We start from the raw sequence: 24,592 nt of genomic DNA, 5'->3' as shown, positions 1-24,592 counted from the left end.
ACACTGCGCTCAAGAATTATTATTTAAAATGTTGCTCGAGCACTTTACAATACTACTCCAAAATGAATTTTATTTTACTTGGAAATATTAAATTTAAACTTTTATGGACCCCATGTAATACTATGAACTTCTGCAATACATTTCATACACATGATATTGACATCATTAGCAATTATTACTGTGTGTTGCCTTTTTTTACTGTAGCTTCAATAGTCCTTAGATAGATTGATATTTTAACTAGACCTCTTAGAGGATTGAGGACTTAAAGAGTGGTGTTTATCTCACCTGATTTTAGATACTAAGCCTGATCTAGTAGCAGACTAGGAATAAAACCATATTGACAAAAAGACATGCAAAGAGGAAAATTTACAAAATTTTACCTGTTTATTTATATGTGTATTTATATGATGTCTGACTTCTAGAGTTCTAAAATTACATAAGATGAATTCATCTATGGTAAGTTTATGAGATGCCATGCACTGAAGTAATGATTGCCCAAAAAGATGGAGGTGAGTGAGTTTTATGAGAATATTAAGTTAGGAAGAAACTTCTGGAAGAAACCTGAAGCTATTTCACAAACATATAAACAGAAAAGGTAAATTTCCTTTGGCTTAAATTATTTTATGTATAGCTTCAGTATCAACCTCAAGGGATAAAAATGGAAAGGTTTTATTTTATACGTTGTTGCATTTAGACCGTAACATATAAAAATATATACGTGTATGTATATATATACGCACATAAAAAAATTTAAAGATTCATTTTATTTGGTTAGAAAGAGAATGAAAAGGAAGGGTTTTTTCCATGCATTTGGTGTTTGGAAGCATTCACTGTAATTGAATCCATGTGAAAAACTGGGTTGCTATTTACCACTTTCATTTATATGAAAATGACCACCTGCTACGGTAATGAAAAAGTCAGTATGTTAAAACTTGAGAAATATCTTTTTATGAGCTATTCCTTCACTATCCCTACAAATACCACAGAATGGTAATAAAAGCTGTTTTTCATGTTTTCTTCTTGAAGTTTGAAAAGAAGATAAGAACAGTAAACATAAAACAATACTCTAGTAAGAATGGGAAAGAATGATTTGACCCCAGTATCCCATCACCTCCTCAAAACAAAACAAATAAAATACAATGAGTTTTTGGTTACCACTAAAGCAATTCCCTACTTTGTATTCAAGAGCTGTAATGCTTTCATATAGCCCCAGATATGAGAAACTGAGAAACGGCCAAGAAATCTACCTCATTCCCTATTGCCACATAATCCTATGGAAGCATATGAAATCCTTGGCTGAACACTATTGCCTTAGTTATCAATCTGTCATCTGTGAATCCTCTTCTGCTTACCTATTACTTGCTATATTAAGATAGCTATGTTAATACCTATTACAGCTAATACAGTTCTGTTCTGGAAGAAAGTCTTTTACACTGGAGATACTGTGGATATCTGTACTTACAGGACTGCATTAGAAATACTGTAACAACAGTCCTGATTTGAAGAAAATGAAGCCAAGGGAATATTGCCAAGCATTTTACTTTCTCCTAGCCTTTGCAATTCATTCTTATACTCTCTCTAGTTTACAGGGGACCTTACATGCCACTTGTTCAGACATCACAAACTCCTAAATATACTAGAGCATGTGGCATTTCAAAACTTAGAATTTTGGAATTTTTTTTTTTACATGTATATTGAAAATGCTTTTCCAATATGGAAACCAAGGATTATGCAAACGTTGGTGAATTTAAAAAAAAAAGGTATAGCATTTCTAGAAAGAACAAACACAAAAATGCTGTATTTTGTTTAAGTTATTAACTTGCTACTTGGAGATGGCCATGGCAGTAATAATTCTTAAAAAGGAGATTTCAATAGGGAATCCAAACATATTTTGGAGGTTTTATGGTTGAAGAAACTTACAGCAGCAGCAAAATCACTGGCATGTGTTTTACACATTAGTACTGAATTTCAAGTTAGTTATAAAAAGTAACAGAAAAGATGTAGGGAAATGCTTGAAAAATAAAAACAAATAATTCCCCAGAAAGTAAGGATAAAATGTGGCTCTACCAGAAGTTAGGGCTCACAAAATATGAGATACTTTTCTCATAAAATAAATCTGCTCAGATGTCATGCTATCCTTATTAGAACCATTTAAGTTTCTCAACAGTTCAGTGGCTTAGGATAAAAATGTGTAGAATTTAAGCAGTTATTCAAAATTTGGCTTTCATTTTTCCTATGAGGACATGAAATATCCATTTGGTCCTGTCTTCATTCTGTAGAGATCTTCTATGTTCTGAAGAGACATAGTAATATTCCTATTCTTTGGAGCATTTGTGTAATCTACTTCAGCCACAACCAGGTACAGGATTATTCTACTAAAAGAATCACCCTTCCAAATTAGAACATCTTTCTGAAACAGCAATTGTTTGACTCAGTCACTCTTCCAAGTAGATCCCACTGAGGCACCAAAGCAATCATCAGCCACCAATCCAAGAAAACAGGTTCAAAGTCACAGAGGAACTTGTTAATAGCTGAACTTCAGGAAATCTGAAGTCTAGACAGAGTGTATCTTATTTTTAACAACCTGCTACTTCTACAACCTGTTCCCTAACAAGAATTTGCTGAAATAAACATAAAAGATTCCTCTTGCCTTCAATTAACTTTTTATCAAGCTTTAGCTACTTCCTCTTATCCTCACCCTCCTACTCACCTTCCCAATATATGTACCTCATCCTTCTGCTCCATTTTGTTGCTTCCAATTAGTTGCGCTTTCTACCCCACTGACTCTCCTCTGTTGACTCTGTAGACTAATTTTTTTTCATTCTTTTCTTTCTTGAAAACTTTACCTCTCTTACCTTCATGAGTATGTTATGATTGTGTTAATTGCAATCTCCTTACCACATCCATTACTTAAACACCTTGTTATGACCAGCTGGAAAAAAAAAACACTGGTGAGACCATATCTGGAATACTGTGTCCAGTTCTGTGCTTCCCAGTTCAGGAGAGACACGGACATACTGCAGTGCTCCCAGAGAAGAGACACAAAGACCATAAAAGGGCTGGAGCATCTGTCATCTGAGGAGAGCTGGGACTGGTGCTCTGCAGGAGCTACAGCTGCTCCATCCCAGTGAGCAGGAAGCCAGAAAAAAATGCCAGGAGGCTTGAATGAATGAAAAGGGAGCTTCCAGCAAACTCCAACACAAAAAATGAAGCATGCAAAGGTCTAATGGAGAGGGAAGACTTGGGGAAAATACAGAGCTACTGGGTGAACATGCAGAGATGCAGTTTGGAAAGTGAAAGCCTACCTGGAACTGAACCTGGCAAACAAGAAGAAAAACTTCCTTAAGTATGCAGTGACAAAAGGAAGACTAAGGAAAATGTGAGCCTACTGCTAAATGTGCCAAGGAACACAGGGCATAGTAAAGGCTGAGGTACTTGATACTGTTTTCACCTGAGTTTCTACTAGCAAGACTGGCCTTCAGCAATTCCAGGCCCTCGACACCAATGGGAAAATCTGGAACATGAGAATGTATTCTTGGTGGAAGATGATCAGGCCAGGAAATACTGTTGTCCCTGATGGTACACACCCACAAATGCTGAGGGAGCTGCCTGCTGCCTTTTCTAGGCTACTCTTGATAATCTTGAAGCACTGCGACAACTGGAAGAAGCATCCAAAGACTGGAGGAAAGGAAACGCCACTTCAAACTTTAACAATGGCAGGAAGGAAGACCCAAGGAACTACAGACTTGTCAGCCTCATTTCTATCCCTGCAGAAGTGATGGAACACATAATACTGGAAATGATTTTCAGGCACATAAAGGACAAGAGGGCAACTGGGAGTACTCAGCATGGGGAAATCTTGCTTAATCAACCTGACTACCTCCTATGATGAAATGCCTGGCTTTGCAGATGAGAAGACAGCAGTGTCTACTTTCAACTTTGACTTGAGTAAGGCTTTTAACATTGCCTCCTGTAAAATGGTCACAGAGAAGCTGATGAAGGATGAACTAGACATGTGGGCAGTGAGGTGGATTGAAGGGTGCCCAAAGAGCCAGGCACAGAAGGCAGTGGTACACAGTCTGCTAACTTGTGGTTGTACCCCAGGGGTCCAAGCTGGGTCTGGTCCTGTTTAACTCCTCCATTAAGGGTCTGGATGATGGAGCACAGTTAACCCTCAGTGTATCTGCCATCTGCTGAGAGAAAGCTTTTCAAACAGAAAGTGGTCAAAGTGGCAGGGGAACAATAACATCTTCTGAAACTCCCACTCCTAGAGCTGACTGCTATCATCTGTTACCTCTTTTGTCTAATTTTAGATTGCAAACACTTCAGGGCATGGATGACATTTTTTATTTGCCTAAGACCTGAACGATAGATACACATTAACTATATAAATGATTAACAATGATAACAGTCGTACCCCCAACAGCAAATTACAGCTCTGTCTCCACCTCCCATTTAATAATCAAATAATCTGAAATAGAAAATCAAATAGGCAATGGAGAAGTAAATTTTTCTATAATTTTGTTACTGTTCCCTATAATCTTTATCTGGATATAATGGAGAGCATTTTCCACCTTAATAATGATACACAAAGTTTAAAAAAATGAAAAGAGATCCTAAATTTCACAAATTCAAAAACAACTTGACTTGTTCTGCTGAATAAAAAGGTTTTCTAATTCAAAAGTGCAGATAGAAAATGTTAATGAAAACAGAACCCAGTCAAGTCAAATAAAATAAGAAAATAAATAGGGATTTTGCTTCAGGCAGCTTGAATCTGATTCAGGCAGCACACTTGGAAGAATCCAGCTGTTGTTTACTGAAATGTAAAATAGTGTACTTATTCTTTTATGTGACAGCATTCATGATCCTTCAAATCATGAAGTAACATATTTCTTCTCATCAACAATAATCATTTTATGTACAGTTACTAATCTGACCAATTACCTGAAAGCTAATTACTCAGGCTGTACAGAATGAGAAAGCTAACCCAATGTATTTTGATTTTAATTACTGGTATTTAATAAGGAGTACTGCCAAATACATCCATAACATTAATGTTTTACAGCAGCATTACAGATATTTTGTTAGTGATTGAACCAGTCTATGATCATCTTTGTTTTATAGCCTCAGAGATCAATCTAATTTTAGCTAGTGCAGAGCTGGACTATGGCAATTACAGTGTATTATTCATGTTAACAATTTAACTCTTTTCTCTGTATGTACACAGAATTTTCACACTGAGACCCTGTAATTCTCTCAAGAAGCAGGATATCCCAGAAGGTTCAAAATTATGTGTTATTAAAGAAAAAAGCACAGAGCCTTCTCCAGCAACGCAACTTGTGGCAAGTTTAAACAGGGACTTACTCAGCCCAGATCAAGTGAGGCCTCAGAGTCACAGGAGCTGCAAACCCCATCTGTGCTTTTGCCTAAAAAATCTTTAAAAACATGTGGTCTATTCCTACTTACAGTTCCTCATTTTTATAGGGAATTAATAAAAGCCTAGTGCTACTACAGAAAACACTTTCCTTTCTATATCACTGTGCTAAATGATGTTCTATGCAATTGCCTATGTTATATATTCTATATTATCACATTAAACATTCAGTGCAATTCTGTGCTGCCTATAAAAGCTAAAAAAGGTCAACAGAGAGGGATACATTCCCACAATCCATGCTAAAACGTTTATTTCAGTCTCATGGCCTCCAAGCTTTCACAAGTACTTTAAGAGGAGATTGGAAAGAATTTGCTGCCCACTCACGATGATGTCTCATAAAAGGTTCTTCAAAAAAGGATCAAAGGCTGTAATTTCCATGCCATTTCTGTCCAATTTCCTTTTCTCTTATGTTTTCATTTTTGAAATGGCTATGATTGCAATCCACTTTAGCCCACACAGCAATGCAGGTCTAAATGAACCATTTACCACAAACTTTTTGTCTTTTGGATGCTTGTGAATTTATTTCCTTTGCAATTTTTATTTCATTTTTTGGTACTACTTAGGCTGCATTGCAATTACCTTCATAATTATACCTGCAGTGATTTATGTTTTCCTGCACTCAGATGCATCACTGAGACTTCGGATCCAACCCAACTGCACTTTATTATTTATGTTAATGTTAACTCCTCCTTCATCACCAAAAAGAATTTAATATGGATCTTTCCACAGGAAGCACTTTTCTTTTTGCCCTTTTCACAGCACACAGAGAATGCTGATATCTTGTATTGCTTTTGCTGAATGCTACTGCCTTATATTTGAACCTCACTTTTTTTTTTAAATCATTTATTAAAAAAAAAATAAATCTGAGATTATGAAGTCTAGCATATATTCAATTGATTCTCATTATCTCACTGGACAGCATGTCATATTTTGAATAACAAGTGTGTTGCTCTTCTTTAATATAAAAGTACCAGGCAGAAGCAGACAGGTTGTCCATCATTTATATGAATAAAAAACTTGCCTCCGATTTACAACAACTAACAACAAAGCTAAATACAAGCTCTTATGACTTAGTTTAACCAAGAAATGATCTTTCCAAAGATATTTTAAAATCCTGTCATGTTTTGGTTTTTCTAAGTTGAGAAAGAACTTTCAAGATTCAGTCATCTAGCCATTTATAAAAAAAAACAAAGATGGATATATATTACTTTAGTATCAACTGCTTTCCTCAAATTTCCCCTCTCTGTTCCAAAAATTAACCTTAAGTAATAATGTTATTTATTCCATCTTATCCATACAAAAAGACTAAATAATATTTCAAGGATAAATTTTATTGCTATACTTTTCTTCTAATTTATCTTTCAATATAAAACAATACGGTTTATTACAAAATGCAAAATAAATTTGTTGTGGATTTTGCCAGACTGACACAAAACTTGATGTCGCATTTGGTGAGATGGTGGAAATCACTGGATGCTTTACTGAACTTTTACACAGATGCACCGATGCACCCACTTCACACACAGCCTATGAACAAAGCTACAAGCAAACAACAGTACATGACCAAAGTAAACTACAATTGATAGGAAAGTGAATGGGCAAGAAACAGATATCAGATAAAATAAAATTTACTGTTGCTCTAATATAGACTTTTCCCATAAGGAAGGATTTTTGTTTCATAACAGAATGAACAAAGTGATGGAAATTATTTAAGGTACTTTGATTTGGAGGTAGGAGACATGCACCACACCATACATAAATTAGCTGAAAGACTTCTCTGAGATATTCATCCTGCTGAAAAGGAGGCTCATAGGGGGAGCTCGTTTCTTTCTACAGCTATCTAAAAGGAGGTTGTAGCCAGGTGAGGGTCAATCTGTTCTCCCACGTAACAAGTAACAGGACTTGATGAAGCTGCTTCAAAGTGTGCCAGTGGAAGTTTAGATTGGAGAGTAGGAAAAGGTTTCTTTACTGAAAGGATGGTCAGGCATTGGAGCAGGCTGCTCAGGGAACAGGTGGAATCATGATCCCTGGAAGTGCTCAAAAAAATGTGGATGTGCCAGCTGAGGACACGATTTACTGGTGAACGTGGTGATGCCAGGTTAATGGTGGGACTCAGTCTTTTCCAATCTTAACAAATTCGTAATTCAGCAACAATGAACAGGAAAACAAAATTATAAGAGAAATTAAAAAAATAAACTTTCAAATGAGAGAAACATTTTGCAGGACAAAAAAGAAAGACCTTCTGTACAATTCTGTGCAATACAGAAAGAAGTAAACAAGCACTTTTACTGGGTCTCAATGCTTGCAAAATCAGCTTAACAGCCATGAAAGTAGATACTTAAAGGAAACAAACCCTTCACTGTTTCTTTACTTAATTTAACCAAGGGACATTATGGGGGTATAAATACTAGATGCTGTTTCTGGAGTCTCCTTTTATATTTTTTATCTAAAAAACATTCAGGCCACGTTCTATCATCAGAAATACCACTAAAATGTATAAAGTGAAATATGACATTGCTCTCAATAGAGCAAATCCAGATTTATACATACATAACTCAGTGAAAAATCTATCACAGTATATTACATATTATTTAGTGGAGGATGAGAAGTTCATTCATGCATAAATGACTTTCTGTAACACTGCATTCTTTTTAAAGAGTAATTAAAATAAGCAATGAATGCAATAACACTTACTAGAGTGACATGAGAAGCTGTCCCTATTCACCTTAAGGAAAAAAAACACAAGTGAACCACAGTTAATTCAAGATTGTAATTTTGGATTTTTACGGTGTTGATGAGACCAGCATTTGCTACACAGCAATTGTCAAAATCTCTGTTAATAGAAATGTGATTTTTCCTCTTAGATTACTATGATGCATATTGACATAAGCATTTAGGAATTACTCATATCTACTATATATCTACTATATCTATATATATATATCTACTATATATCATATCTCATATCTACTCATATCGTATCTAGGTTTAAAAATGCCCTGTGAGCCTGAGCCTTAGTGTGTTTTCTCTCATCAGATTAATTTCAGTTTTGCCAGCTCTTATAATTCTTGCTCACTCTTTTGTGGACTAAGATAAAACTAAGTGATGTTCTGCCCTCTTAACTATCAAGACAAAAAGATCAAAATGATGGCTACAGTTTCAACAAGGATAATTGTTTAGATTTCTGTCTGAGCCCATTGGCCACAAGGAGATTATAATGGTAGAGATGTTTTCTTCATTAAGGAAAAAAAATCATAATCACTTAAACAGGTAAACAGTTACTGTATTACAGGAAGAGGCAAATATAAAGTAAAATAAAATATTATTATTTGTTTTCAAATTTTACCTAATAACAGCTCTTCTTTTCATGCCAGGTGTGATGCTGACTTTTAAACACGAAAAAATACTGGAAATGCAGCATACAGGAGTGTAATATGTAACAAAAGTAAAAAAAAAAGGCTGTTCAGTTTAACACACACAAAAGCATAGGTGCACACACAGCTGCTGCTTCTTACAGGGGAAATAAATAGCTCCTGACAATATTACTTACTACAAAATTCATGGAGCAAATCTGGTTTAGGATGCCATATCTATGTGTAGATACAGTAAAATGTATTTCAAATAACAGTGAAGGATCTCATAAACTGAGAAGTATATAAGCGAGCTGTATGATTGCTTTTTTTTGGTGTGTCTTGTACCCAAATCTGCTGTCATAGGCTGCATTTGCCTTAGGTGTACAAAGGCATATGTTGATATGGACCTTACAACTTTGCTGCACGCCGTCTTGTATTACAAAGGTCAAAGAAAAATTCTGTACTTCTTTCTATGTCTAATGTGACTACTACAAGTAAATATATTAAAATATGCTACAATGTATGCAGATGCAGAAATTCTCAAATTTAATTGATAGAAAAAAATACTGGGAAAAAAAAAGCCCTCAAGGAACAGTTCATAGACATTTCAATGGAATTCTTCTCACAATAGTCTTGATTAAAAGTGTGATGATAATGAAACTAACCTCACAATGGAATTACATGAGCTGAATGATCAGTAATGGGAGATTGTTACAGTTATCCTCCTAGATTTGTGGTGGATTTTTCACCCAAGTTTCACTAATGTTGCTGCATTTGATTGATTGCAATCTTTTCAATTTCTAAGCTTTGTTCCAGAAAGCAACATTTTGTTCCAGTCATCTTAGCAAGTGGCACAATGTTCCCTGGCATAAGATATTAATAAAAAGTCATGCTGCCTGTCTCTCTTGGTTGGTCACACCAAGGCTGATTTCTGGCAGCATTTAATATTCAATTACATTGGCAGTCACATCTGTACTTAAATTTGATATAATCTTCTGGAAACAAATACAACTACAGGGGAAAAAAAGCCAAATTTAGGTAAGTTACATTGAGATAATTTACATTGCCTGTCTTCCCTCAGCACATCACACTCTGCCCTGAATGTCTGCACAGAAGTAAGAGAAAGACCTTTGGTTCACTTTTCATTCCTTGGTGGTATCTTCAGCCACAACCTGAGCTTAGATTCTGACCTGGCCTCCCATACAGACCCTGTTTGAAGTTCTACCAAAACGTTTTGTAAGTGACCTAGCACTGACTTCCCAGGTGACAAACCTGCCCAACACTGCAGCTTGCTACTGACTGAAAAATGATCCTGAAGAGCTTTCCTGAGGTTTTAAAGTAAGCACAGCAACTCAGGATTACTGCATACTGTTAGAATCAGATTTTCACCCTTTCTGCAAACAATGCTGCTCACGTCTCACACAAGACAGCTACTCAAGCACATTCAAGGGCATTCCCCAAGAAACAATATGCTAATTCCCTATCTCCAGCTAAACCGAGTCTTGCTGAACATCCAAATACAACTTAAAATTCATGGTACAGACTGTATAGCATAATGAACTATACTGGAAAAGTAATATTATTACCATATAATAATATAACACATATTAGGCACACATAAGCAAAATTACACTCAGTGATGAATAAGGAAAACTCTGCTGGAGTACAAAGCTATACTAGAGGTTTACTACAGTATCAGTAGTCCACACTTTTCTTATGTACAACTTTGTTTAAGTAATAAAACTTGGAGATGTTATCATTTTAATATAAAAAACCACAAAATCCCCACATTACCAATTTTATTATCGATTGGCAGAAAATTCTTAATTCCACATTATTAATTCTGGGGTAAAGCATCAGCCTATTTCTGGCTGGTTTTATTGTCTTCTGAAACTTGTCTCTGTGTGTCATATTTAAGCTCACCTATATTTTACATGAATGCTTATTGAACACTCTTGCACAGGTATGAATATGCACAAACATAAGAAACAGTAAACATAAGGCACTTTATAATAGAAAAAAGCCAATTATTTTCTTCAGGAAACTACATTCCTATGTGCAGGGATAAAAATAATGTAAGCTGTAGGGCTAGCAAAGCATGCAAGACAGGGGTAGAAAAGTACAGTGCAATGTAAGGACTCAATAGAGAACTTCTGGAAACTGAGTGTGTTCCCTCAGTGATGAGGTACAGCTCATTCTCATGCAAAGCACTCACCCTGTGGTCAAACCTAAAACAATGTACTAACTAGCCATCCCACAGCTGACACCAGAACAAGGAACAATAATTTATCTCTAGTAAAAACTACAGATCTGTCTTCTTAATGACTTTAGCACTTGCTAGACATCTAGTTATAAGTACAAAATTTTTTTTTAAATTATTGCTAGAAGGAAATATGTTGACTACTGGGGTAACTGTCTTGACCACTCGTGTTTAAGGAGATAGCCCCAAAGCTATGGCTCTGTGATTTAAGAAAATGGATGGACAGGCAAACACTGTATTGAGAAAATATGTATTTCATCAGGTAAACTGAGGTGAGGAATGGACATGGTTTTGGATATACAAGATCAAAAGGAGTATGGGGGCAGGCTGTAAGGAACTGTCCTGATTTAAGAGCTTATTGGTAATGAAAGAGTGTTTTGCCTTCATTCCTCTTTATACCTTCCTCTATTCCTGATTATGCTATTTCACAAACTTTCTCTAATTTCCTCAATGTTCAGGGGCTCCTGCTATGAAATAGTTCTACTAATTGGTACAGCTCAAAACTATGCATCTTATTCTGTAACCTTATCTATTTTCTAGATTAGTAAAATGTATTGTGTCACAGCAAGTCCCAGAATTTTGAGAACTGGTGAGCACACAGATAGGGAAACTAGGTTCTCCTGACCTTGGTGGCAGGGAACTGTAAGGCTACAGACAAAAACAATAAAGGACAAACAGACAAATAACATTAGGCATTTAAATGTTAATTAATGGTGAATTAATTAATTTATGGTGAACTACCATTAATAATTTCTGTATCTATTGGCAAACATTCGATAGAGGCAAGGATGGGGAGATATTACTCCTTTTGTTCTGGAAACATTACATAATGCTGTAAAAAAGGTCTTAGGATTTTGTATACTCTTGGTTCCTGCCCTGTTAACACCCATACCCATTACAACATGGACACCTGTGCAAAATTAACCTGGGCCCTCTAGATGTATGTAATTCTTAGCAATTCCACATCACTTTTTAGGAGAACTTATGAATGGCCTGGACCACCCTGTCAGCCTACAAACATGAGATACACACTCGACAAAGTCTCTTTTTTCCCCTTTTAATTCAGACAGGAAGGAGAGTGAAATGCTGTGAGAAGCCAGATACAGAGCCATGCACTCCTGGGGCTGTGCTGACATTTGGGTTACAGTGAGCTAAGATGTAGTGACACTGCACTGGGACTTGCCAAGGGGTGATGAAGTGCAGAAGGCAGGCATGGTCACTTTGTGTGAGAGAGCAGACTGCTGGTTGCTGTCTGCCACTACGTTTGAAAGGAAAGCTGTGTGTTCTTTCTCATCTCTGGGATGGGCACTTCCTTTCACACCACAGCTGAAATTGTATTTCAGTCTATACAGGTGCATTACTTTCCTTATCACTCAAACAAAACATCTACCACTGTGAACCAAAAATGTAACTCAGATCATGGTTTTCAGTGTTCAGCCTTTTCTTTTCTCATTTTTGCCTATACTGCTCCCTCTGTTTTATTATTTTCAGTCAGCCTTTTCTTGCAAATATTCTCATATTTAATAATACTTACTGTAAGCAGCTACTTACTACAGTAATTAATTTTTAAAAGTAATGAATACAAAAAGCCATATGATTAAGAATGTCTTAATTATTTGCACAGAACAGATACCACAAGAATTAGGGTCTCTTTAGTGAAGTATACTGTAGTTCAAGTGAACAAAGCAGTCTCTGTACCATGTATTTATAGATACATATCATGGGGAATCAGGAAATCATTCAGTATCTTCTACGGAGGAAAAAGCAGAGAACACTGGAGGTGAGGGCACTTGACCATATTTCCCCCACAACAGTTTTAGATGTAACTGAACTTGGCCCTCCACAGGTGTGTGACTCAGAGAGCCTCAGAGGAGAGCTTTTCGTACGGTGCTGATAAAGATTAAGTCTGTTGTTAACCAAAATACTGTTCTTATGCTGTATTTGCTGTACATTAGATGTCCCAACCATTCTAGTAGCTTCAAATAATAGTCTACAGCAAAGATTTCAGTATTTCATCAGGAGCTATCATAAGACATTGAAAACGTACTGTCTTCTTCCATAGATTTTATACATCAGAGATACCCATTTATATCCCCGTAAGTGCTTGGTCACAGAGTACATGAACAGAGCTTTTGTGAGCATCAATGACAAATGCCAAGAACCTGAAGAGAAAACAAAGGACCCCACAGCATATCCTACAGCTCCAAGTATTCTATAACAATTCAACTATGGCAAGTCATCGTGGGTTTTGCAGTTTCTGTGCCAGACCTGCAGCTATGACTGGTGATCCTAACAGTAAACCACTAGGCTTTTCTCTCTCAACTAACACCACCAGGAAATGGAATCAAGACAAAAACAACAGAAATACTGTTACTTTGCACTTTTTATCTGTCTCCTTCACAAAAGAATCACCAACAAGAGCTAAAGTATGTGGAGAAAGTCTTGCATCCTCAGGCAATAAATACCCAATTCTGATACCATCCTGTTTTGGGCCACAGAGAATCTGTCAGCTACTCAGAGACTAGGTTAGGGTGATGAGTGATTTTTTTTACTATGCTACAGTTATTTTTATAGAGGTTTACTCTACTTCTTCTTATTTTTGTTTCTTTTAACCAGAAATCACTGCTTGAAATGTGCAATTATACATTTGTCTTCTGCAGAACCTGAAATCAAGGAGTGAATATTCAGTAATAGTAATGAGAGTAAGAAAGCTGAGTTTGCTGAACTGTTTCTTCTTAAGCATTATCTTTTTGTTTTCCTTCCTTTGTCAGGGTCTCCTCCTTTCTTTCACTGCTCCTTCTTCATTATGTTCATGTTCCGTAAATAGAGCACACAAAGTAGATAAAGATGCCAGTGGTTCTCACACATCTACATAACCAATTTTTATAATTAATGCAGAAATTGCCCAAGCATAAGGTCCACCTGCTGCAGAAGTATAAAAGAGCTGAAAAGCAACCAGATGTGGACGAGTGTGAATTCTCTTCACACTCTTATTCTCATGCAGCTCCCACCTGTAGGTATCAGCAGAACAGCCGGAACAAACCTCACACCAGCTTGCACATATGTGATGGCATTATGGCCAGGTGGCGTGAATTCATCCAGTCCCCCTTGACATTCCAACCTACTCTTAGCTTCAGCAGAGCCTCTATTTGTTACCAGAGCCAGAATGCTCTCATTACACCAGTGACATCAGTAGAGCAAAGCCCTAATTTTGTAGCAGGTTTTTACAAAAAAAAAAAAAAAAAAAGAAAAAAGAAAAAAAACAACTCAGATAACAAAAAGTAAAATTCTATTAATGATAATTAACTGTGTTCACCTGATGGATTTTCTTGCCTCAAGGCCAACAGTAATCTGCAGACTGCTCAAATACCTTTTAATTAGTTTGACAGATTATTACTATCAGTCATTTAACTGCTTTTTTACTTTAGAGCTAAGAAAGTGACTGGAAAAGTAAAGTCCATACAAATTTGAAACAATCTTGAATATTTTATTACTTTAGCACATTTACTCACCACAGACTTTTTGAGATCATGTTCACTTAACCACTTGAAAAATTCCTACAAAGATCTAAAAGGAGACAGGGCAAAAGAAAATTCCTAAAAATTACTAACTTACACCTTGCAATATATTCTGGTTCATTTAGACAGTACTGCAATATATAAAGACATAGGCACAATGAAGTATTACATTGCACATATCTATTTTTCTCACAGGGTAAATTAAAGAAAATAAACACTACAGTGAAAGAGTATTTTTTAAATGGAGTAGATATATATACTCTGTAGTTGAAGTCTCTTGTTTAAAGAAAATGTTTGCAAATCTCTGTACCGTGAACAATAAAATGCAATTTGTTCTTACAGCTGCTATGAGTTCTTTATTTTTCTGTGATTATGCATGTATTTTTAGAGATTTATACAGATACTTGCAGTCGTACTATTTAAAATTCATTTTTAAAGAAAAAGCATATTTATAGGCTAAAAAGGAAAAATATTAAAGTACTTAATTTCAACTAAAATATGCTTATTCTGATAATCAAAATATATCTGTGAGAGAAGTAAAATGCGTTCAGTTTGCTTTTCATAACTCCTTCAAAATTACTTTTAACTTCTGATCAATAAGAACTCCTAGTAACTTTTAACCGTAACATTACTGGAAGTAATGTAAATAGTAATGACTGAAAATGCCCTACTCTAAAGCCACGGGCTAGTAACTGAACAGAGAAGCTAATGTCAAATGAGTCTTGCAAAATGACCAGGTGTTCCCTAGATAGTATTTGGAAAGGTTTCATGGGGGGTCATTTGCAAAGCTGACAGTAAACTAAACTAAAGTAAATGGAACAAGTGCTTTACAAGGTGTCACTGATACTTGCAAAACCTTTTTCATGAGTGAGAAGACCTTCTTATATTTAAATTTCCTATTTGTCTTATTCTTGGCACTGAAAGTAAAGGGCTGAAATTAAAATACTGTTTCCTGTCAGTGCTAAAATGGCATGATTTTCCAGTATTATTCTTGTGATCAGGAGTCAAATTGGAAGGTATTACCCCATAGGCCAGTGAGTGTCTATAGAGGCCTCTTGTGGCTCAACTACATGTTCTGAGATCCTACTGTCAGCACAGCTCAAAGCCATACCTGACACTCCAAGGCAGAGTAGAAAGCCAGAAGGGACAACTGTTACTATACAGTCTGACCTGCAGTATTACAAAGGGCTTGGGAATTCCCAGAAGAAATTCCTATTTGTAGCAGGGATTCTGTCTTAGGAAATCATGACTTGGATTTATAAACTACCTTCCTTAAAGAATTCACCATTGCTGTGTTCAGGTGCCACCACGGTTCATTTTTTATGGCATGAGTCATCTACTTCCAATTGTTAATCTGTTAACATGTTTATCTGCTAGGTTTTAAGCCTTCAGTTTTCTGTTCCCCACATATACAATTGTAGAGTAATCTCAAGTTTTCCTGTAATGATCTTATTTTCTTAAGCGAACTGAGTAAAACTCATTGAGATATTATATCACCATACAGAACATTTTCTAACAAGTATTGTGGCTCTTAAGGACATCAGGTTCCCAGCATCCTTGCTGAATAGTGGGAAATGAGATTAGGTTTTTTATTCTCTGGCTGCACATAGCTGAGAGATAAAATGATCACCTTAGTTTTATTCTGTATTGCCCTGTTCATACCTTCCATGATTATGTTAACTCTTGCTGGCTACTGTTCTGGATGAAAAACTGTGGTTATATCCATTATTATTACCCATTAGGGCACCTAAATACTTTCCCTGTGTAGCACCCCTCATTCTGTAACTTCAGCTGTCTCTCTTGTATTTTAAAGGCCGAGTTTATAAAACATACTGTTTCCCTCAGTAGAATTCAATCCTCTATTTTTCAAGTCCCACACTTGCATTTCCATTATTTTGTATGAGACTGATGTGAGACTGACAGACTTATAATTACCTAGGTTATCTGAGCCATTAAAAAAAAAACAAAAAAACTTAGTATGACCTTTACTCCCACAAGCTTCTGGAACATCAGCAGTGCTCTGAGTTAGAATGAAAATCGATATTAAAAATCCAGAGAGCTTTTTCTGCCAACTCTTTGAAAGTATTTAGCTACCTCTTACCCGAATGTACTGACTCAAGATTTCCATCATCAGTAGCTTGAGTCACTGTTGGAGTAGAAGGAATTTCAAAATCACAATGCACTGAGTATGGCAACCTGCTTATCCTCACATACAGAAGAGAAGTATTCATGATCACTCCTGGCTACAGCTCTAATTTAACTGCCACAGACTCAGTCAATCAATATGCAAAGCTGCATATTTAAGAACAGAGCATTATTCTGCTAATGGTATTTTTAAGCACACCACCCCAGAGTACCCTGAAAAATCGAACATAGAGCATGTGCAAACATTACATATCAACTCTATTTTTTACATATCAACACTAGTATTTTCTAACCTTTTGATTGATACTCTTCCACCGAAATACAAAAATATTTAAACTGCCTGAATTAACTATTTCTTTACTACTGATAGTTCAGGCAGTATCAATACATGATACTTCCTGTCTGCCTTTAAATTTTTTCCCCTTAGTTATTATGTAGTGGCAGACCAATAACAACAATAAACTTGCAAATATAATCATCAGCAACAATACGAAAATAAAGACTGAGAGAATTATTCCAGCTCCCAGTCTATTCATCTGATGATGTGCTCTTTTTGAACTTTAAGCCGCTAACTTTTCAATCTCACAATGAGACTGTCAACGGTGAGTGATGAGGCAAACACACTGGTAAACACCTTTTTCTAGGCACACCTGCATGCATCTGGCTTTGATTGACACATCATTCCTTTTGAAGAGATGTTCTACACAAGAGTGTCCCCAAACACTCTCAGAAATTGCCACAGCCACCAGCAGCCGAAACCACACCAGGACAGATTGCGGGTGGGGGAAGTATTTTATACTGACTAAGAATATGACGTGAAAAAAAAAAGTAAAAGAAGTATTATTACCAGATTAACAGTCAAAGAGGTGATGGCTTGCTTCTTTAATATTTTAGCTAGATTTAATCTTATATTAAATGATTGGCTTAAAATATTAAAAACTTATTTTCTTGTTCCATTAGGAAGGAACAGGAATTTATGAAAAGTTAACTGTGTGTTATGAAGTCTTCAAACCGGTTATGTCCTTATTCTTTTGAAATATATTTTTGAAGAAAAAAACAGAGAAATCCCAAATATTTTTAAATGAAAGAATTTAAACCTTGAAACAGATCCCATAATATTTTCTTAAACCCAAATGCTTTTATGTGAAATGTAAGCCATTTAGCTAATACAGCCATAGGAATATGCTGAGAATGGGCACGTCTGAGTTCTGCAGTAAGAAACTAGGGCAGAGCTGGGCCACAAAGACTGCAGTGAAACTACAGTAAGAACTCTGGAGAAGGGAAATCACAGGGTAAGGCACCATGTCATAGCATTTCAGGGCAGGAGTGTCCATCTCGGCCAGTAACCTGTGGAAGCACACAGTTTCAAGTGCATACACGCTGTGGTAGAAACATGGATATGGGATCTCTCTCCTCAGTTAAGATTGAAAGTCCTGAATATATACAATGTTGTTTACTATCATACTGAAAATTTAAAACTATATTTTCGTTTTCCACTAGTTTTACTTTTCACTAACAGCAACAAAAAGGTTTCATCACTACTTATGGATATATCTCCTTTGAATGATTACCCTAACTACTTATAGGTTACACTGAGACTTAAGTTCCCAACAGGAAATTCACTAATAATCAACATAGAAGACATGCGCCCTGAATCTGTTTCTTAATCAGGTGAAATTAGTTTTCATTCTGCATTAGACCAGCAGACTAGATATTTTCCAGTCAGAATGGGTTTTTGATAGGGTTATTTTTATATTTAGATTAAATCTTAAAACATACCCTTTTGAGCTGTTTCATTGCTAGGTACTGGAAACATAAATAAACACATAAAAATAAAATAGTAAGTGAAGGAGAACCAGATATGGATAGGAAAATCAAATCAGTTTCTTAATTTTTGCTGCATATAGCACATAGAAGAAATCTAAATATATTCTGTACACCAGATATCCTGATGAATTCAAGGGCATAATATGCATTATGTATGAATTAAAAAAGAATATTTAATAGTATCTGCAATCCTATTCTTTAGAAGAAAGTGCTTCCTGTGACAGCCTCATGACAGAGGACTGAACATAGGTCAGGCTCTCTGTTTACCATCTCATATTTTAAAAAGTATTCTTTAACCATTAATACCTTCAAATCCAAATAATGCTTATAAGAGGGGTTTATTTCCTCTAATTATCTGGAAATAAAAGTAATTGCTTGCTGTTAGATATTAGCTAGAGACAAGGGAAGCAACAGCAGTTAACAAAAGTTTTTTCACATTGAATAAGTCACCTAAAAATGATAAATAAATGTATAAAACAACAATAGTACATAGATAAAAAGAGAAGATTTAATTACTGAATATTTTAGCTTGCTCACTATCTTTGTAAATTCTCTCTCTTTTCAAGTGACAAGAATTCTCAGAATCAAAAATATTTAAATAACTTTTAATACAAAACAGACTTGCTTATGCGTCACTTCAAAATTCCCACTCTAACACAGAAGATAAAGTGTTCTGAAAAGCTTCTGGATGTGCATGCCCTAGTTATTTATATACACATACATCTACCCTGCGAAGAACATAAATGTATTTCCTAAGTTACAATGTGGTAAATGGTAGATTTATAGGAACTGGCCCATTGCAAACTGCCTGAGTGCTCTGTACAGAAAGTGAGAGACATCATTATTGGTGCCGTAAGTGCTTTGCACTGTGAAACCATACTGTATTTTATTTGGCAATACAGAACAAATAATACAAAAATTGTCTCTGTTTCTGGCTCAAATTAAAATGAAACAACCTCTGAATGATCCCAACGGAAGCTGAGCGGGCACAAGCATCGCTTCCAGTTTTTATAGGACCCAAAATCCATTGCATCATCACAGCTGCAATAGAGATAACAGTATTATCTGATTTCCCAATTAAATCATCTAGATCTCTTTCTTGAAAAATGAAATGTTTAAGGCTCACTTATAATCTATATTCTTTTTTTCATCCATCAAACTCTACAAGATCCTTTTTACATTATGCCTTTAAAGAAAAGTAGGGATGTGTGCCTGAGTTCTCTGGGACTTCAGGAAAACTACTTTGGTGAAGACTTTAAAGACACGTGTGTGAAACATCATTCTAATGTCATAGTCAAGCATCTGAGTGTAGAAGTACCATGAAAATGTTGGCTGGTAAGACAAATCAGGGGGATGAAGACTACCTGTGTATTGAATTCATCTGCTCATTCCCTAAATGTGTGACTGTTCTCTACTCATCCTTCTTTCCTGATTTTTAGGCAGACTGAGTTCCAACAGCTCTCAGCAGGTACAGAGGGAACTTCAAGGCAGTTACCTTGGTAAAGCTCAACCCAGAATTTGAGCAACTAAAGAGCTGAGAACCCTACTTCAAAAGTGAGCATTTTTCAAAGAGCATGCCTAAATTTATATGTTCCACTTTTTCTATTATTTGTTGAACAGTAATAATACTGACTCACATTTACACAGGACTTTGCGATCTCCAGCTGAAAGATGCTGTTCAATTAGTCTAATGAAATCATTGTTAAGAATGAGATTCCCTATTATACCCATTTTCTAATCAGCTGAGGAACACTAAGTTCAAAAGTTCACCTTGATACATAATCTGTTTAGGAAATTTAAAAGAGAAGGCAGAAAAGGGGCAGGAGAAAAATGTCCAGAAAAAAATCCAGTAATAACTAAACAAAGGGAGAAGAGCAACTAAAATTAAAGAGATTGTAAAATGACTCTGAGAAGGCATAAGAAAAAAGAAAAAGATGACTGATTTCACAGAGTGCTAGCAATACTGCCTTGTCTTTACTCCTACTATCACACATCATACACAATTCCTAATAGGTTTTTTTAGAAATTATTTAATTAACTTCCTTTATCAAAATTCCACAGAGAAGAAAATGTTGAGAAACCAAATTATTTGGGAACCCTGACCACCCACAAAATACTTTGAAAGGTTAATTTAAGATATGTCATATTGTAGAAGGTTTTTTTCTTTAATTATGATAGTCTTGTACAGATATATCGTATATCGTATGCGATATATTTATATCGTATAGATACAAAGCCATCTCCTCAGCTCACAGCTTTGCAGTAACCAGTGCCATTGCTCCCCATGAAAAACAAGAATAAGGTCATATTGCACATACCATGCAGCCTTTCTATAAGAAGTTTTTCTCATACCCAAATCTGTAAAGTAATGTTTTAAAGGTAATTTTAATGGTCTTTATTTAAAATTTCCACTGCAAAACACATTGAATGGATATTATCTAAAGAAATTTTTGGGCACCAATTTTTACAAAATTGATTACTGTGATCTAAGTACTAATCTTCATTAAACATGCAATCAAATTTTTACTAATTTTTCCTTTGTAGATTTATTTTTCTAAAGTAACACCTCAATTTAGTTTAACAAAAGACCCAACGAGTTAATGTTTACACTAGATAGGGGTTTCATATCTCAGAATCAAGCAAAATAATTTTATACTTTTCAGATACTTTCCCATGTTCTTTTTCAAAATAATATACATCCATGCAGTAAAGTGTGTCTGATCCATTCACTGAACCATCTGCTAACAGGAAGATAAATATCTTCCCTTCCTCCTGACAAAAAGCCAACATACACTGTTTACTGGGGAAAACCATAAAAATATAAAAATCAAAACTGTAAGTATAAACATTAAGCAGTTTTGATTCACTACCAATACACATACAGCTCTACCAAATGACTTCCTGTTCCCAATTCTGTGAACTACTTCTGCTTTTCCCTTAAGCACTCTGAGTTTCAGATATGGCTTATATTTTCAAAGGATGTAGGCAGCAAGCTGCATGGTAGGTTCATCTGCCCTAATTTAATTGACAGACACTATGTTCCTTCACAACAGTAAGAAACAGCTCCCTCAGAAGATGAGTCATCCTATCCTATAATAGAGGTTGAATTAAAATAAGATTAATTGCCTATCTGCTGGCTGTAAAACCAGCTCAGATATGTACTGCAAATGTATACATCTGACTAACAGGTATCTACAACTGGACAAAATGAATCCCAGTCCTTATTTCTCCAATCATCAAAATTAAGAGGAGAGAGTTCAATCATTTAAAAGAATATACTCCAAATGATCAGTTTACCCTGCCCTAGTAATTTTTTTTTTCCAGTTTCAGCAACAGCATTAATCCATTTGACTGGCACTGCTGACTGCAGTTTTCACCTTCACGCTTCACATATTAAAATATGTCAAGCCAGCCCTACTGTCTGATCTCCTCCATGTTCCAGGAGTATGGTGTGGTGCAACAAAATCTAATCTATGGAAACAAAATGGCTAAAAACACATTTCACAGCATTGCAAAAATGCATAAATGTTTTAGAAAGTGAAGCTGTTGGAGAAGGGAGAGAACATTCTCATAATATTGCACTGATGAGGTACGTTTCAGATGTCTCAGAAGTACACAGGAGTAATTAATACCGTCTGTAAAAGAACTTATTCATATTGGGTTAGAATTTTTGAGGTGAGTTGACACTGCATCCAAGCAAGGGAAATCAAGGCCACAGAGCACACAGTCACACATCAATACAGTATGCTCACACTATTTACACATAACACTTAGCCCAGCCACTGACAACCACATGCCATCACAGATACAGATTTGGCAGTTATCTGTTCTATTCTTTTTGTCCTGCATGTGCTTAACGTCAGGAAGTATAAAGCAGAAACTGCAGTAAAAGATGTAGGACTTTTGTCTAAGGAAAGTGAAGTAAAAACTTTAGAATTTGACCTTTACATGCTAGACGGTAGCTTTCAAGACTTTGCAATTGTTTTTAATTGCTCACATTGTGCAATGTTGTTTCAGTGCCTTTCAATGGGAAAGGAATTATGGTTCTATTTAGAAAAAAAAAAGGCAAAAATATTTTGCATATATAAACAGCCAATCTGACACTACACTGCATGTATCTGGCAGTAGAAAAAACTGCTTATATCAGTGCAAGTTTAAAAGTTCTTCAGGAAAACTGATGAAATTGCCAATTCTTATTTCTTTTTTTTTTTTTTTTAGAAAGCAGTAGTTGCTTAGCAGGGTGGTATTATTTAATCTTATCAGGCTGCTTTATATTTGCACTGAAGAAATAACAGATGAGAATATAAGGGTAAAATAAAATAAAATTTGATGATAAAAATATAGACCCAAAATGGATTGACTGAATGCTTTTTAATACAAGTTGTATTAATAGAGAAAGTCAGAACAAGACTTAACCATCATGTTGATTTCAAGCCATAGGTCTTCAGTGGAACTTTGCCTAAATTATTCTTCAAGGCCTTAACTGTCGTTTGAGCTTCTGAGATATAAGTTTAAGGAATTTGTCCAGTAAATTTAGTTGCTGAGACTTCTTCCACTGTCCTTAGACTGTGAAATGGCAAAACACCACTTTTGAACCATTTCATCCCCATTTCAACTTCCCATCTTTCTGGCAAAGGTGATAATCTACACATTCAATAAATACATTCCTTACTTTCCTCTCAATGCCTGCCTGCAGAACCCCCCACAACCTGTGTGCCAGGTCCAGGAGTCCTGGCAGGGACAGTGGTGGCCAGCAGACTGTGGCTGACACTGTGGAGGGCAGGCTACTTGAGGTCAGTCCTTGTGCTTCTCCTCCTACTGCTGTTACGGTGAAACCTTCTGGTTCACTTGGACAAATTTACATCCCATCCATTATCAGAAGCAGTTACAAACTGTGACAGTAAACAAAGGTATTTCCCCCTTTTGTTTGGAAAAATACTTGCATTTGAGAGGAGGAAAGGACAACACTGCAAAAAGGAAGAAAAAGGCTTCAACTTGTGATAAAATATCTCCATTTTCACACTTGCAGTGTGAAAACTTTCCTACTTTCTTTGCCACAATTTCTCTGCTGTCTAGGTCTGATACACTGAAAAGTAAAACCATTTCAGGAATGAGCAGAGGGGTAACTAGCAAGCTGAGGGAAATTGCCTCCACATATACTGAGAATAGAGTAAAAAACCTACCACTTTATATTGATAGGGTTATAATCTTTCACAGGACATTGAAGCATTAATCAGAACAGATGGGTCTTTGATGATGTCACTACTGTATGAGTTCACTACATGATGATTGTGTGCCTGACCTAGTACAAAGTTAACGACTAGGTGAGGAAAACCCTTTTCTTCATTTACAATGAATAAAATTAATGAAAAAGCCATTGACTAACTTTGTATAAGCCTATTTGTGCTCTAATGACACATTTATATCACGAAGTGTTTGTACTATAGAAGCCTCACTTCAGTTACAATTAGCTAGTTTAAAGAAAGTGAGGGTATGTATTTTCACCATTGCCCAGTTTTGCCAGGAGTCCTCTACCCTGACAGTCAAACATCCCAAAAGGTGTCAAGTGAATCTACCATGCAATGGCAAAAAGTAGTAGTTCTTAGCATCCAAAAACTTCTAATCTAATATTACTGAAACTTAAGGGGGCAGTAAATTCACAGATTTTTAGAATACCCCTGGAACAGAAAGATCCAGTCCACTGTGAAAAATGTTTCCCTTGAAATGGTTGTTAGTAATTTCATTCTTTTCAAAATGAAAAATTACTGTAATACGCACATAATATTAGAAACTAAAACAAGTTTGTACAGATTTTCCATGAATGTCGTATTTAGTTTTTGAATTACTGCAGAACAAAGGTGCAAAACTACTTTTCTCTCCAGTACTTTTTTAAAAATATTTTTGGCATTGAAAGATAGCTACCTAAAGATGATAAAGATGTTCATTCACACATCCCACTGCAGTTCATTCTTCTTCTTACTTCTGTTGATGCTTTTGAAAAAGTCTGAATAAATTCTTATTTCTAATTTATATGCCCTTCCTATGCCTGCATACT

Source organism: Cinclus cinclus, chromosome 4, assembly GCF_963662255.1.
Source record: "Cinclus cinclus chromosome 4, bCinCin1.1, whole genome shotgun sequence".
NCBI lineage: Eukaryota > Metazoa > Chordata > Aves > Passeriformes > Cinclidae > Cinclus > Cinclus cinclus.
This window is presented reverse-complemented; position numbering follows the sequence as displayed.